This window comes from Mustela lutreola, chromosome 16, assembly GCF_030435805.1.
Source record: "Mustela lutreola isolate mMusLut2 chromosome 16, mMusLut2.pri, whole genome shotgun sequence".
NCBI classification, from domain to species: domain Eukaryota; kingdom Metazoa; phylum Chordata; class Mammalia; order Carnivora; family Mustelidae; genus Mustela; species Mustela lutreola.
This window is the reverse complement of record NC_081305.1, coordinates 615767-627899: the sequence shown is the minus strand read 5'-3', so window position 1 is coordinate 627899 and position 12133 is coordinate 615767. Positions and strand designations below refer to the sequence as shown.

At 57.2% G+C, this 12133-nt stretch overlaps 1 protein-coding gene across 12 annotated transcripts in view; it reads right to left on the bottom strand.

Annotated features, from left to right (window-relative positions):
- ANKRD11 (ankyrin repeat domain containing 11) overlaps positions 1–12133 on the bottom strand; it is a 179036-nt gene that overhangs the window by 41420 nt on the left and 125483 nt on the right. Inside the window, exon 1 of one of the 12 annotated variants that reach the window (XM_059150708.1) lies at positions 8932–9024. The exons of 10 other annotated variants lie outside the window; for them this stretch is intronic. The gene's annotated coding sequence lies outside the window, so the exon portion shown is untranslated. Of the gene's footprint in view, positions 1–7891; positions 8013–8931; positions 9025–12133 lie in introns of those variants that run through there. One more of the 12 variants, XM_059150709.1, reaches the window with a different exon arrangement.

The following is a 12133-nucleotide window of genomic DNA, read 5'->3' as shown; positions in this document are numbered from 1 at the left end:
CAACCCCGCGACAGCAGCGGCAGACCGGAGGAGGGAGAGTCCAGAGCGCCGTGTGGGCTGATCTGCACGGAGGCGACCAGTGGGGGAACAAAGAGCATCAAACAGATCAGAGAGAGGGCCAGACACTCTCGTGCATTCCTGCTGGGAAGGCACAAGAGGGTGGCCCTGGCGGACAGGACTGGGCTCACCTGGCAGAGTCAAGTACGTATCGCCCCAGCCCCATGGCCGGAGCTGTCCTGAAATGCAGCTCCGCCCAGAGACACAAACCTCCATGCCAGGAGGCTGCTTGGACCATGTGGCATATCTACACAGAGCAGGACAAAGTGGGGGGCGGGGGGTCTACTGCTCTGGGCTGGGCTCCCCAGTAACGCCAGCTGTAGATGCAGGTGTGCTCGTGGTAATGAATACAGAACATGCAAGGATGGTTCGACCCTGAAAATCAGCACACATTAACAGGCTAAAGGACAGAATCACAAATCCAAACAACTGATACAGAAAAAGTACTTTACAAAATTCGGTACTCCTGATGAAAACGTGCAGCACAACAGCAGCGCAAGGGAGTAGCCTGCATGAGGCCACACGCATGCACAGGAGCCCACGGTGAACGTCGTTCCTAACTGAGGAAAACTGGACACTTTCTCCCCAGGATCGGGAACGAGGCGAGGACGTCCCCTCCCTCTGCCGCTCCTGGACAGCACAACATAAGCACTGGCCTGCGCAGCAAGGCAAGAAAAATTAAAAGCATACAAACTGGGGAAGGAAGAAATAAACCACTCTCTTTGGTGATGACATGACTGTCTATCTAGAAAACAGCAAGGTGGGGCGCCTGGGGGGCTCAGGGGGTTAAAGCCTCTGCCTTAGGCTCAGGTCATGGTCTCAGGGTCCTGGGATTGAGCCCCACATTGGGCTCTCTGCTCAGCGTGGAGCCTGCTTCCTCCACTCTCCCTGCCTCTCTGCCTACTTGTGATCTCTGTCTGTCAAATAAATAAATAAAATCTTAAAAAAAAGAAAGAAAGAAAGAAAGAAAACAGCAAGGAATCTATAAAAACTCCTAGAAATAATGAGTTCAGGAAGGCTGCAGACTTCCAGATCAACACACAGAAGTCCACTACACAGCGGACCCTCCAGCAACACGGGTGTGAAGTGCACAGGTCCATTTACATGCAGAGTTTTGGGATAAATACAGTGCAGTCCTGCAAATGCATTTTCTCTTCCTTATGATTTTCTTAGTAACATTTTTTCTCCAGCTTACCCTACGGTAAGAATATGTAGTATGTGAGTTCTGAAGGACAAAATTATACCCAGATTGTCCAGTGTGTGGGGGCTGGCACACCTCACGCTCCCATCGTTCAAAGGCCAACCGTACTTCTACCAACTGGTGAGGACTACGTGGAAACATGATACTGTCTACAAAAGCCCGAAATAAAAATGAACAACTCAGGTATAAATTTAAAACAGAAAAACTATAAAAACCTATGAAAATTTTTAGGGCAGATGAGTAACGGGAGAAAATCTTTAGAGCAAGTCAAAAGTTTTTATTTTTACTTCCTTAAGAATTTATCTGTAGGGCGCCTGCGTGGCTCAGTGGGTTAAGCCGCTGCCTTCGGCTCGGGTCATGATCTCAGGGTCCTGGGATCGAGTCCCGCATCAGGCTCTCTGCTCAGCAGGGAGCCTGCTTCCCTCTCTCTCTCTCTCTCTCTGCCTACTTGTGATTTCTCTCTGTCAAATAAATAAATAAAATCTGTAATAAATAAATAAATTCTTTAAAAAAAAAAAAAAAAAGAATTTATCTGTAAGTAATCTCTACATCCACTGTGGGGCTCGTACCTACAACGTCAAGGTCAGAAGTCACAAGCTCCACTGACTGAGCCGGAGAGGCACCCCCAGGGACAGAGCTTCAGACAGGACCTCAGCAGCACATGTGATCTACGGAAAGTGATAAAGGGCATCACCACAAGATTAAAGCCTTTGCCTGTGTAGAAGACCCAGATCCCGGGAGAGAAGATACCTGCGAACCATCAGACAGAGGCTCCCCTACTAGTAAACCACAGTCCCAACAGCAAACATCCACAGTCCAGAGAACGGACACAGGACAGGAGCACTGAACTGTAGCTCTGGGGTCGCATCAGGTGCGGACAGAGATCACCCAGCAGGATGGGTCTGGAACAGGATGGGTTCAGAGAGTGACGCAACTCCCACCACCTCACGAAGGAAGTGGTTCGGTAAACAGGTTTCTGGGTGTGTGCAGAAGGCATGTGTGCACGGCAGAGACACAGACTGTTTTTCTCTCAAAAGGAAGCTGTCAGGACATTTCAGACACACTGGCCAAGCTGGTTAAGAGCCCTGGGTTTGTGGTTAGATACGTCGAAGCTTCTCCATCTATAAAGTAAAGAAACAAAACCTTCTCCTAGTAAGAGGTTAGAGCAGCATCTGTGGCGGGCCTGGGGCTTAATCAATGCTCCTTAACCACCCGTCATCCGGCTGGAGGCACCAGGAGGTGTGTTCCCAGGGGCAGAACCGTGGAGGCTGGGGAAGCTGGGCTCCACCCACCTCTGATCCTACAGGCTCCCCTGGTGTCTCCCCTCGTCCTTGTGTCACTGCCCCGAAGCATCAAGTCCCACCTGCTTGGAGACGGGCCAGGGCCACAAGTGCTGCAGGCTAATGCCACGGCCCCCCTGACCAGGTGCTCAGCAGGCTATAGCGTCCTCGGATATGTGACCAGGGTGGGCAGTTGGGACCTGGCCTGGGAGTATGGAGTGGTGGGCACAACCCCAATGATGAGTGTGCAGAGGCCTCCAAAGCCACACCACGCCCACAACAACTTGTGCAAACCCTGCCAAGAGCCCAGATGTTCCCCACTAGAGAATGGATGGACCATGGTGGTGCCAAGATGCAGAGAAAGCCCCTGGAGCATGCAAGTTGGTAGGGGACAACTGCCCGCACTTGGGTGGTCATACAGGCGCACGTAAGAAGAGCCCATCCTCCTGCAAACAGAAAGTGGGTGCTGCCTCCCACATCACTGCTGGCCCAGCGAGATCTCTGCCCCCCTCAGCTCAGGTGAGCCTGGCTCGCCAGCGAAGCCCTGCACCCAGCACCCAGTGTCCTGGCCCCCGGTACCCCACCGGCCACGTCACTCCCTGAGGCAGAACAGCAGGTGACACAGCCATGGGATGCGGCCCCGCCAGAGCGCCCCCGGCCCTCCCCGTGGGCCCACGTCCCCCCTTCTTGCAAGTGTGTTTTCTCATGCCAGCGAAGGGCGTTCCTGAGTCTCCCCAGGCCTCGCCCCAGAGGCTGGAGGTGAAGACAGCACACACGTAGAGGTACTGTTGGGACAAAGCTGTGAGGCAGGCTTCAGTCGGCCCAGATTTTTAAAAAAGATTTTATTTATTTATTTGACAGAGAGACAGCCAGAGAGGGAACACAAGCAGGGGGAGGGGGAGGGAGAAGCAGGCTTCCCGCTGGGCAGGGAGGCCCGCGCAGGGCGCAGACCCTGGGATCACAACCCGAGCTGAAGGCCGATGCTTGACGACTGAGCGCCTCAGGTCGGTCTTTGATTAGAATTCCTGCATTAAGACAGGACGGCTGCCGTCACAGCAGAGTCAACACCGCACTCTCCCCTGAGACCCGACCACCAGGCCTGCGTGGAAAGTGCTAACCCTAAGCCACACTCCCTTGTACCTCCCTGTAAGGTCCGGGCAACAGCCACTGGTCCCTCCCGGAACATGCTGGAGACACGAGGCGCCGCAGAGAAAGGGAGCAAAGCCGCCGGCCCAGCAGGTCCCCCTGGGGGCGTGGCTGACAGGTCCCTGCACTCCGGCCACGGGGGCTCTTGCACGTCTCGGCTCTGCCAGGACAATCTGACTCCGCGAGCGACAAGCCAACAGAGACAGGACAGCGGAGCGCCGTTCCAGAGAGATGGGCCCACCCCAGCAGCAGGAGGGGCAAACCGCAGAGCCTGGGGAGGAAGTCGGCCGGCGCTCGCGCTCAGCTCGCGCTCACAGCAGCGACCCGACGGCCCGCGCTCGCGCTCACGGCAGCGACCCGGCAGCGACCCGACGGCCCGCGGCCCGCACCCACACAGCGTCCCGCCCACCACACGCAGGGCCCGAGAGGACCAGGGCAGCCGCCTACTCCCTGGCTCAGCCTCGGCCGGGTGCGCACACACGGGCAGCTCTGAGCGTGGGTGCCTTCCGGAACCCCGGCAGTCCGAGCGTCCCGTCTCCCAGCCCTGCACCCCCATCCCACGTGGTGTCCCCGCCGCAGAGGAACAGGCGGTCGGGTTACACACCCACGGGAGGCCGCCGAGGGTCTGCAGAAAGGCTGCCACACGCATGGCCTGACCAGGAGCACACGGGGATGCCCACCCCCACCCGTGCCAGAACTACCGCAACGACAAGACGGCTCACCCCAGCCCACGGGACGCACACCCCGTGCTGCTGCAGACGGCTGCCTGAGCACAGAGGCCTCTTCCCGTCCGAGCACCTGTGCCCCCGGGAACCCTGCACTCTGCGCCCCCATGCACTTTCACTCTCCGGACCCCCTCAGGAGAGCAACAAACACTCAGAGCCGCGCTGGCAGAGCAGAGAGAGGACAGTCCTGCCGACCCAAGCTCGCTATTACACAGAAGACCCACGAAATGCAGCCATCAGAGTGACCTCTGGTCACAGCAGTGTCCCCGTCACTCCACCACGCCCACCACAGAAGACACTGTGTGGACCGCGCCCCCTGCGCACCTGTTCCCTGGAGCCCTTCCCGTCCGTCTGTCCAGGCCAGACACCACGGAAGGTATCCACCCTGTCCAAGTGGTGTGACCCTCTCTCAGTGCCACAGGGCAATGTTCCCTGGGACACACCCAAACCAGGACAGCTGTCTGCCCCAAGGGAACAGACCAGTGCAGACTTGCCGGCAAACCAGAGCATCCGTCTGAAGAGGACCTGTCTGTGTTAGAAACACAGCGCGCACAATGCACTCTAGTTTTCTGAAACAGAAGGCCTTTTGCCAAAAAAAAAAAGAAAGAAAAAAAAAGAAAAGAAAAGAAAAGAAAGAAAGAAAGAAAACAGAAAAAAGAAGGCTACCATTACCACCCCCCACCCCAAATCATCTTGCTCTCCCACATTAGGCGACCGGCCGGTTAGATGACAATTTTCCTCCTTGACCTACAAGGTCTGCCAAGGGGACGCCTGCAGCACAAGCCTGATTAATGACAACTGCGTCTCCCAGAAAGAAACCTGGAACCGTGAAGCCACCTCCTTTCCCAAGCCCACCGCTCTGTCTCATCAGCCTCGGGGATGGCAAAACCAGGAGGCCCCGCGATGCCCACCAGCCCCAGGGTTTCAGCTCCGCGTGGCCCAGGAGGACGCCCCAGGGACAGTCTCCCAACACCAGAAGCGCAGGGTTCCACCGAAGAACCCAGCGTGCAGACCTGCCCTACTTCCCACCCAGTTCTCACGGTGAGAAGAAGCAACCCGGTCTGCCTTCGTGGAAACAGGAGGTCAGCTTCGCAGCGGTGCAGCTGCGGACGCCGTGACGCCTCCAGACATGCCCGGCGCCAGCTCCCTGGGACAGGGCTGGGCAGGAACATGGCCCCACACTGGGGCGCACAGACACGGGCAGGCGGGAGGGTCCCAGATGCTGCCTGCGGACGCCACCACATCCCCGCTGCCTCCCGTGTGCCGGCGCGGCTGCTGGGGTGGCCAAGGCCCGCGTCACCCCACATTCCCTCAGGAACACGGCACGGAGGCTCCCGGGCTCTCCCCGCCTGCCCTGGAGGCCGCCGGCATACCCAGCTCAGGCGGACCCAACAGAAACCCCGCTGGCTCCCGGACTCCTGCCCGGGACCCAGCTCCTCCCCAGCCTGGGACTGCCGACCTCCGCAAAACCAAGTAAAAAGCTTCAGGGTACGGGGCCCTAGGCTGGCTCAGTGGCTACAGCACCCAACTCTTGATCTCAGGGTCGCACGTTCAGGCCCCACGGTGGGCAGAGAGCCTACCTGAAAAATAAGTATTTTTAAAAAATTTATGGGTGAGATAGTGAAGTGCGCAGAAAAAGTCAGTTTTTGGTTTTGTTTTTTTAAGATGGCATCGGCTGAGAGAGTATGTTTAAAACACATTTAGCAAAAGTCCTCCTTTCTGTAAATGGGAGCAGAGCAGCCACATGCTGAACAGCCGCCAGCGAACACCACCAATGTCCGCCCCGTCAGTGGGCGACGACTGGGCGTAAGGGAGACCCGCCCAGGGGGAGGACCCAAGACATGTGCTGAGGGAAGGAACCCGGACACACAGGACAGACCCCACTGCTCCTTCCAGTGTCACTCTGCCGCCATGGAGGCCCAGAACAGGCGACACCAGGCCACACGGAGGGGCACTGGCTGCAAAGGGGCTCAGGGTGCTCACAGGGCGCTGGGCCTGGTCTGACCCTTATAGGTGCACACACACACTCAAACTGTACACTTCAAACCTGTGCCTCTTATCCACGCCCAGATGTAAAAGGAGGAAAAAAAATAGACATTCACCTCAAGAGAGCATCACTAGGGTGATGAATTGTAGCACCCACCCCAAAAAACACGTCCACACAGAACCTATGATGTGCCTTATTTGGGAAAAAAGGGTCTATGTATGTGCAACTAAATTAAGGATCTCAAGCCGTGCCTTACTGGATTGTGTGGGCAGACCCTAACCCAAAAACTAGTGTCCCCAGAACAGAAGGGAGAAGGGAATCAGGAAAGGGGCCACAAGAAGACAGGGTGCTGGGGAGGCCGGGGAGGGCTCCGCCTGGGACCGATTTCAGGGGTGCGGCCCTGCCAGGACCTCCTTCCGGACACCGGCCCCCACAGCTGCATGAGCGCATGGAGTATCTGCCGTCTAAGCAACCCTAGAGAATGAACACAATATCGCCATGAGTCAGAGAAACTCAGATGCTCCTAGGGCTGCCCGTGTGCTCCCTGGAGCCACAAGAAATCACCCACCTCCCCATCACCCACCCCTGCCCGCCTTGTCCTCAGGCCCCAGCGGCTCACAGCTCACCCCCCAGGCCGGCAGAGACAGCGTGAGGCTTCCTGTCCCGCTCAGTGGGACCCCGCGGACCACCAGGATTATCTCTGCCTGGTGGAGGGGCCTCAGGACTGGGTCCCGGGCCGCTTCACTTAACCACGTCCATGCACTCTGAATGTGACTGCTCCGTGCCCGGGAACGTTCGCCGCAGAAAGCAGGACTTGTCTGTTTTGTCCAAGGCACGAGGCTGGTGGGCACGTGCTGTCCCTCACTGGAAGAGGCCAGCCAGGAGGGGACCTGGTCTGGGCTCGAGCAGCCAGGCTCACCCGTGATGACGCTCACACCCCTGGTCTAGACTGTCTTCCCTGGCGGAGTGGGCCAGCCCGGAAGCTAGGGACAGGGACATCTATGAAGGGATGCACAATTCCCTAGAGGACCGCTGTGACACTGCCTCTTAGGGAGCAAAGCCTGGAAAATTCACAACCTGGCCACTGAAGGAAAAGACGGCCAGCCCCTGGGCTGGGCATAGGCGCCTCCCAGGACACACTGAAGAGCAGGACACTCGGAGTGCGGGACAGACACCCGTTCCCGCACAAGCGCTTGAAGGCCCCGGGAAAGAAAGGCAAAGAAGAGGAGCTGACGGAGAAGACGGGCTACAGAGTAGTGTGTTCACAGGTTTGTGAAAATGTGATATAATATAATACAGAAGATGACTTCTCAGGCGCCTGCCCTCGGCTCAGGTCATGATCTCAGGGTCCTGGGATGGAGCCCCGCATCGGGCTCTCTGCTTCCCTCCCTCTCTGCTGCCTCTCTGCCTACTTGTGATCTGTCTCTGTCACATAAATAAATAAAAATCCTATTTAAAAAAAAAAAAGGAATAATAATAAGAAAAAGACACGCACCTCCACTCCCAGCCGAGCGGCCGCCTCCTCCCAGAGACACCGGCCCGCTCCGCTCACCCCGCTGTGAACACTCCTCCGCACACTTCTTTACACACCTGAGAATGCCCTTCAGTGTTTAAGCCAGAAATGGAACTGCAAGAAACGAATGGGAAATGCTTTCCGAAGTGTGAGGAAAGGGCAGAGTGATTCAGAAACCTACCGTCTTTTTATCAAGCAATCTGGGCTGGGAAAGAGGAGAGGGGACTCTGCGCGTAGGAGACTCTGGAGGAACAAGGTCATCAATAATCAACTTTCACTTGAAGAGAAACTGTCAAGTCAACTGATAACGCGAGGCTCTCCCTAGGGAGGCATCTCAGACACAGCTCAGCGACTGCAGTCGAGAGCTCCGGACCCCAGAAGGCACGTGAGCAAAGTGCCACACATGCTCCTTCCTCAAGAAGGACCCAGAGCGTCTGCCCAACTCCTAGAGTCCATGGCCCTGTAAGGCCCGGACCTTTGGGTTTTTCTTCGTCAAAGCGTACAGCAACGTGGCAGGTATTAGCAGCCAAACGAAGCAGTAGAAGGACACTCTACTTTCCAAATCCAACTTCCAAATGACTAAAAATTTAGCATCATACACAGAGGAAAGTACTGATATTACAAATAACTTCAGATTTCTCTAACCCAAAAGAAATCACAAACCCTAACCCAAGTCGTAAAACTAATGCTGTATTTTCTAAATTTGTGACTTCCCCTGAGAAATGTCTAAAGCCAAGTTCATAGTCCTGTTTCAAGGGGAACAAGAGGGGAGCCCAACCACAGACCTGAAGGTCAGCTGCACCGATTCGATTAGCGATTAGAGGCAAGACCCGAAAACAAGGTTGTCCTGTTTCTCTCCACAGTGAATCCATCTCAGGGCTGTGTGTGCAGGTCCCTAGGTCATCAACTGGGGAATCAAAGCACAAGAGGACAGACAACCTAAACTGGACAGGGCAGCCGGCCAACTCCCCAAGCACACCAACAGTGCCCTTGTACGCACGGACCCCACCACGCGTCCTCACCTTCCAGAAAGACTGTGTGGGTGCGACTGAGGCGCGTCACCTTAGCAACAGCTCCAGACACATGTGCTCCCGACACCAGCTGATTTCTGGAAGCTGGAAATAGAGGACGATGGCATAAAAACCCCACATCAAGGCCAGGACCATCCACCCCCTGCCCTCTCGACCCTTCCCAAACCTTCAATCCCATCGACACTGCGTAAGTCCGCACATGCCAAGGTGCTTTTAATCCCCGAGTATGGGGAACACTGAATAATTATGTACCCACAGAGGGGAAAGAAAAGCCCTTTGATTAATGATCTTTGTGCAAACCACACAGACACGAAGTGTGGCCACAAGCCAGCTATCTGCGGCCCAGGACTCGGGGCCCAGAGCAGCCCCAGCCCCAGCACGGATTTCTGGGCCTGGCTGAACCCAGGTCTCCCTCAGCCCACCCGCCCCCCAAGGTTCTTGTCACAAACCAGGAAGTCACGGCAGAACAGGAGAAAGGTGTGGCAGGCCTACAGCTGAGGGAAACCAGCCCGGGAGAGGCTCCTGGGTTAGGGTTCAGAGCCCATTTCCACCTCGGTTTGGAAAACACAGTCCATTTCACCTTGGGGGCAGCAAGCACAGAATTTCCTGGAGATTTTAAGACCTTGGAATTCAACCGTCCCGTCTAGGATGAGCCCGTAGTGCAAACAGCGGTGCCCGGGACCAGGCCTGCGGAGGGAGCGCCAGGAGCGACACACAGAGTGAGAGTGTGTGTCCAGCCAGGGCTGGGCAGAGAGAGCAGCTCCGTTTCACGTCCACCTCGTTCAGGTCACGGACACCTGCCCCGGCTCTTTCCGTCTCTCTGCAGCTGCCGCCGTGCTCAAGGACACTGCGTTCTCCTTCCTCCCCTTCTACCGCGGCTTTAAAGCACTGGACAGAAAACTAGAAAACAAATCCCTATACACAGACTGACATTTTTCAGAGAAAAAACCAAACTTGATATTTCAGGCTGCAGAAAGCCCCTGGGAGCTGTACGGACCCCCTTCTCAGCACAGCCTCCGCCGACACTAGACGCTCCACATTCCACGGAAACACACTACCGAGCGTGAAAAACAAGACATTACCATGTTCTGAGGAACAGTGTTTACAGAATAATCCAACTTCTACCGACTGAGAACGGAAGCAGCGGTCTCTCTGCAGCGCTCTCCCCCCAGACGGCAAAGGGCTGACGGACAGCAGTGACGGCAGAGCAGGCCCGTCACACGTCCCGAAAGAGGCGCCACTTACGTGCTTTAGAATCCTGAACTCGGGGTGCACGCCCAGGGCGAAATCAGGTGCTCACACGTGCCCCCAGCACACTCTGCTGAGGCGAAACCCCCGTTCCCTGCAGAAAGACACCGCACGGGCGGGCTCCAGCACGCCGCTTCCGGCTCACAAACCGCACCTGCGACAAACTCCTTCCAAGTAGAAAGAACTCAGCTGTCTTTTTAGGGGACCGTCACTGTGTGTGGAGAGGACGACCGGCGAAGGGGGACCCTGACCCTGAGGGGTGCAGGCGACCCAGCAGCCTGGCCGGAGCACGGATGGCTTCAGGACTCGCGGCGAGAGCACGCGGTGCAGCCAGGAGGGAGAAGCCGGCCGGCGGCTGCGGGGCAAGGAGCCCCTTCCACCGAGTACGAGAACCTCCGCAGCAACACCTGACAGGAGATCTCTGTTCCCAGAGAGCCACCGCCCCTCCTCGTCAAGGCAGAGCCCCCAGTTCTGAGAAAGAGTCCGAGCGCCGAGCACGGCCGTCCCGCGGCTCCTCCGCCGCCTTCCCCGCAAGTTCTCTGTCCCGCTTGCTCTGTGCTTTGGCTGGCGACACGGGCCGGTATTCCACACTCCAGAACGGGGCCAGACGGGTGCCACGGGGGCAGCTCGAGGCCACAGCAGCAACCACCAAACGAGGTCCTGCTCACTGGCCAGACGGGCGAGCAAGCCCCAGACTCTGGGCTGGAAGGAGCCACTGGCCTCGGGGTCCGGGAGCACAGGACGGTGCTGGGGCACGCGGGCAGCTGGTCATTAAGGACAGTCAGGGTCTGGGGTCTAACGATCCATTTCAAGTCACATCTGCACAGCACGTTCCCTTCCCCTTATGTCCTTCCGCGCCCCGGAGTGGCGCCCCGGAGTGGTTTCAGTGGGACAGATGGTGTCACTTCCACTTTACAAACAAGGCAGGAGCTGAGCTCACCCGGGACACACCCTCACCCGCAGGGCCTGGCGGGCTGTGGCCGGGCTGTGGGTCGGCGAGCTCCTTGTGCAGGACTGACGGATCTGATCCTCCTGGGTAAGAACAAGTCCCTGCTTCACAATGACCCATCAACCGAGGAACGTAGTCTGGGTCAAAGCTGCCTCCGTGCTGAGGAAAACCCCATGTGTTTCCCAGAGAACAGGCCTCGGAGGGTCCATGAGGCCTAAGAATAAGCAAGGCCAGGAGAGTTCGCAGGTGCAGCCCCACAGACACACGGAGTTCCCAAGGGTCAGGGTTAAAACCAAGGACAGGGAGTAGGAGCTGAGGAGCACCCCCCGCATCAGTAACCCATGAGAAGGACAGTAAACCAACCAGTGGGGAGCATGAACCCCTGAAAACCTCCGTGGTCATCCTCCAGCAAACACCAAACTACACCACCCACCCAGCTCCCCCACAAGGTTTCTCAGGGACACGAGCACTAAAAAGCGGCAGCAGGAACAAGTGGAAGTCACAGGAAAAGACGCCATGAGCGCGCAGAGCACCATCAAAGCCAGCGGGCGAGGAGCACGCAGAGGCCGGCCTGGGCGTCCTTCCCGGTGACGCCGCCCCTAAAGCCCGGCTTGAAGCGGACACGGTATTGGCATCTGGGAGCACCCACCAGGGGACAGGAGACGCAGGTGCCGCAGAACACGCTGACTTCCAAGGTGACCATGAAAAGAAAGTGCAGAACTGCCAAATGTGCATCAGAACCAATGAACAGAAAGGAAAGGAGAGAAGAGACCCCGGCGGAAACGAGCGGGAAGCCCGGTGCAGTCACGTGAGTGCGGAGGGGAGCCCGCGGAGGGGAGCCCGCGGAGGGGCCGGAGGACCAAGTCTGACTGCGACGGGCAGAGGGGCCAGGTGCGGGACTCAACAACATGAACATCTGGACAGCCTCTGGGACACCGGGGGACTCTGTCGGGGAAGTGTCTGTCTTCGGCCCAGGTCATGATCTCAGGGTCCCGG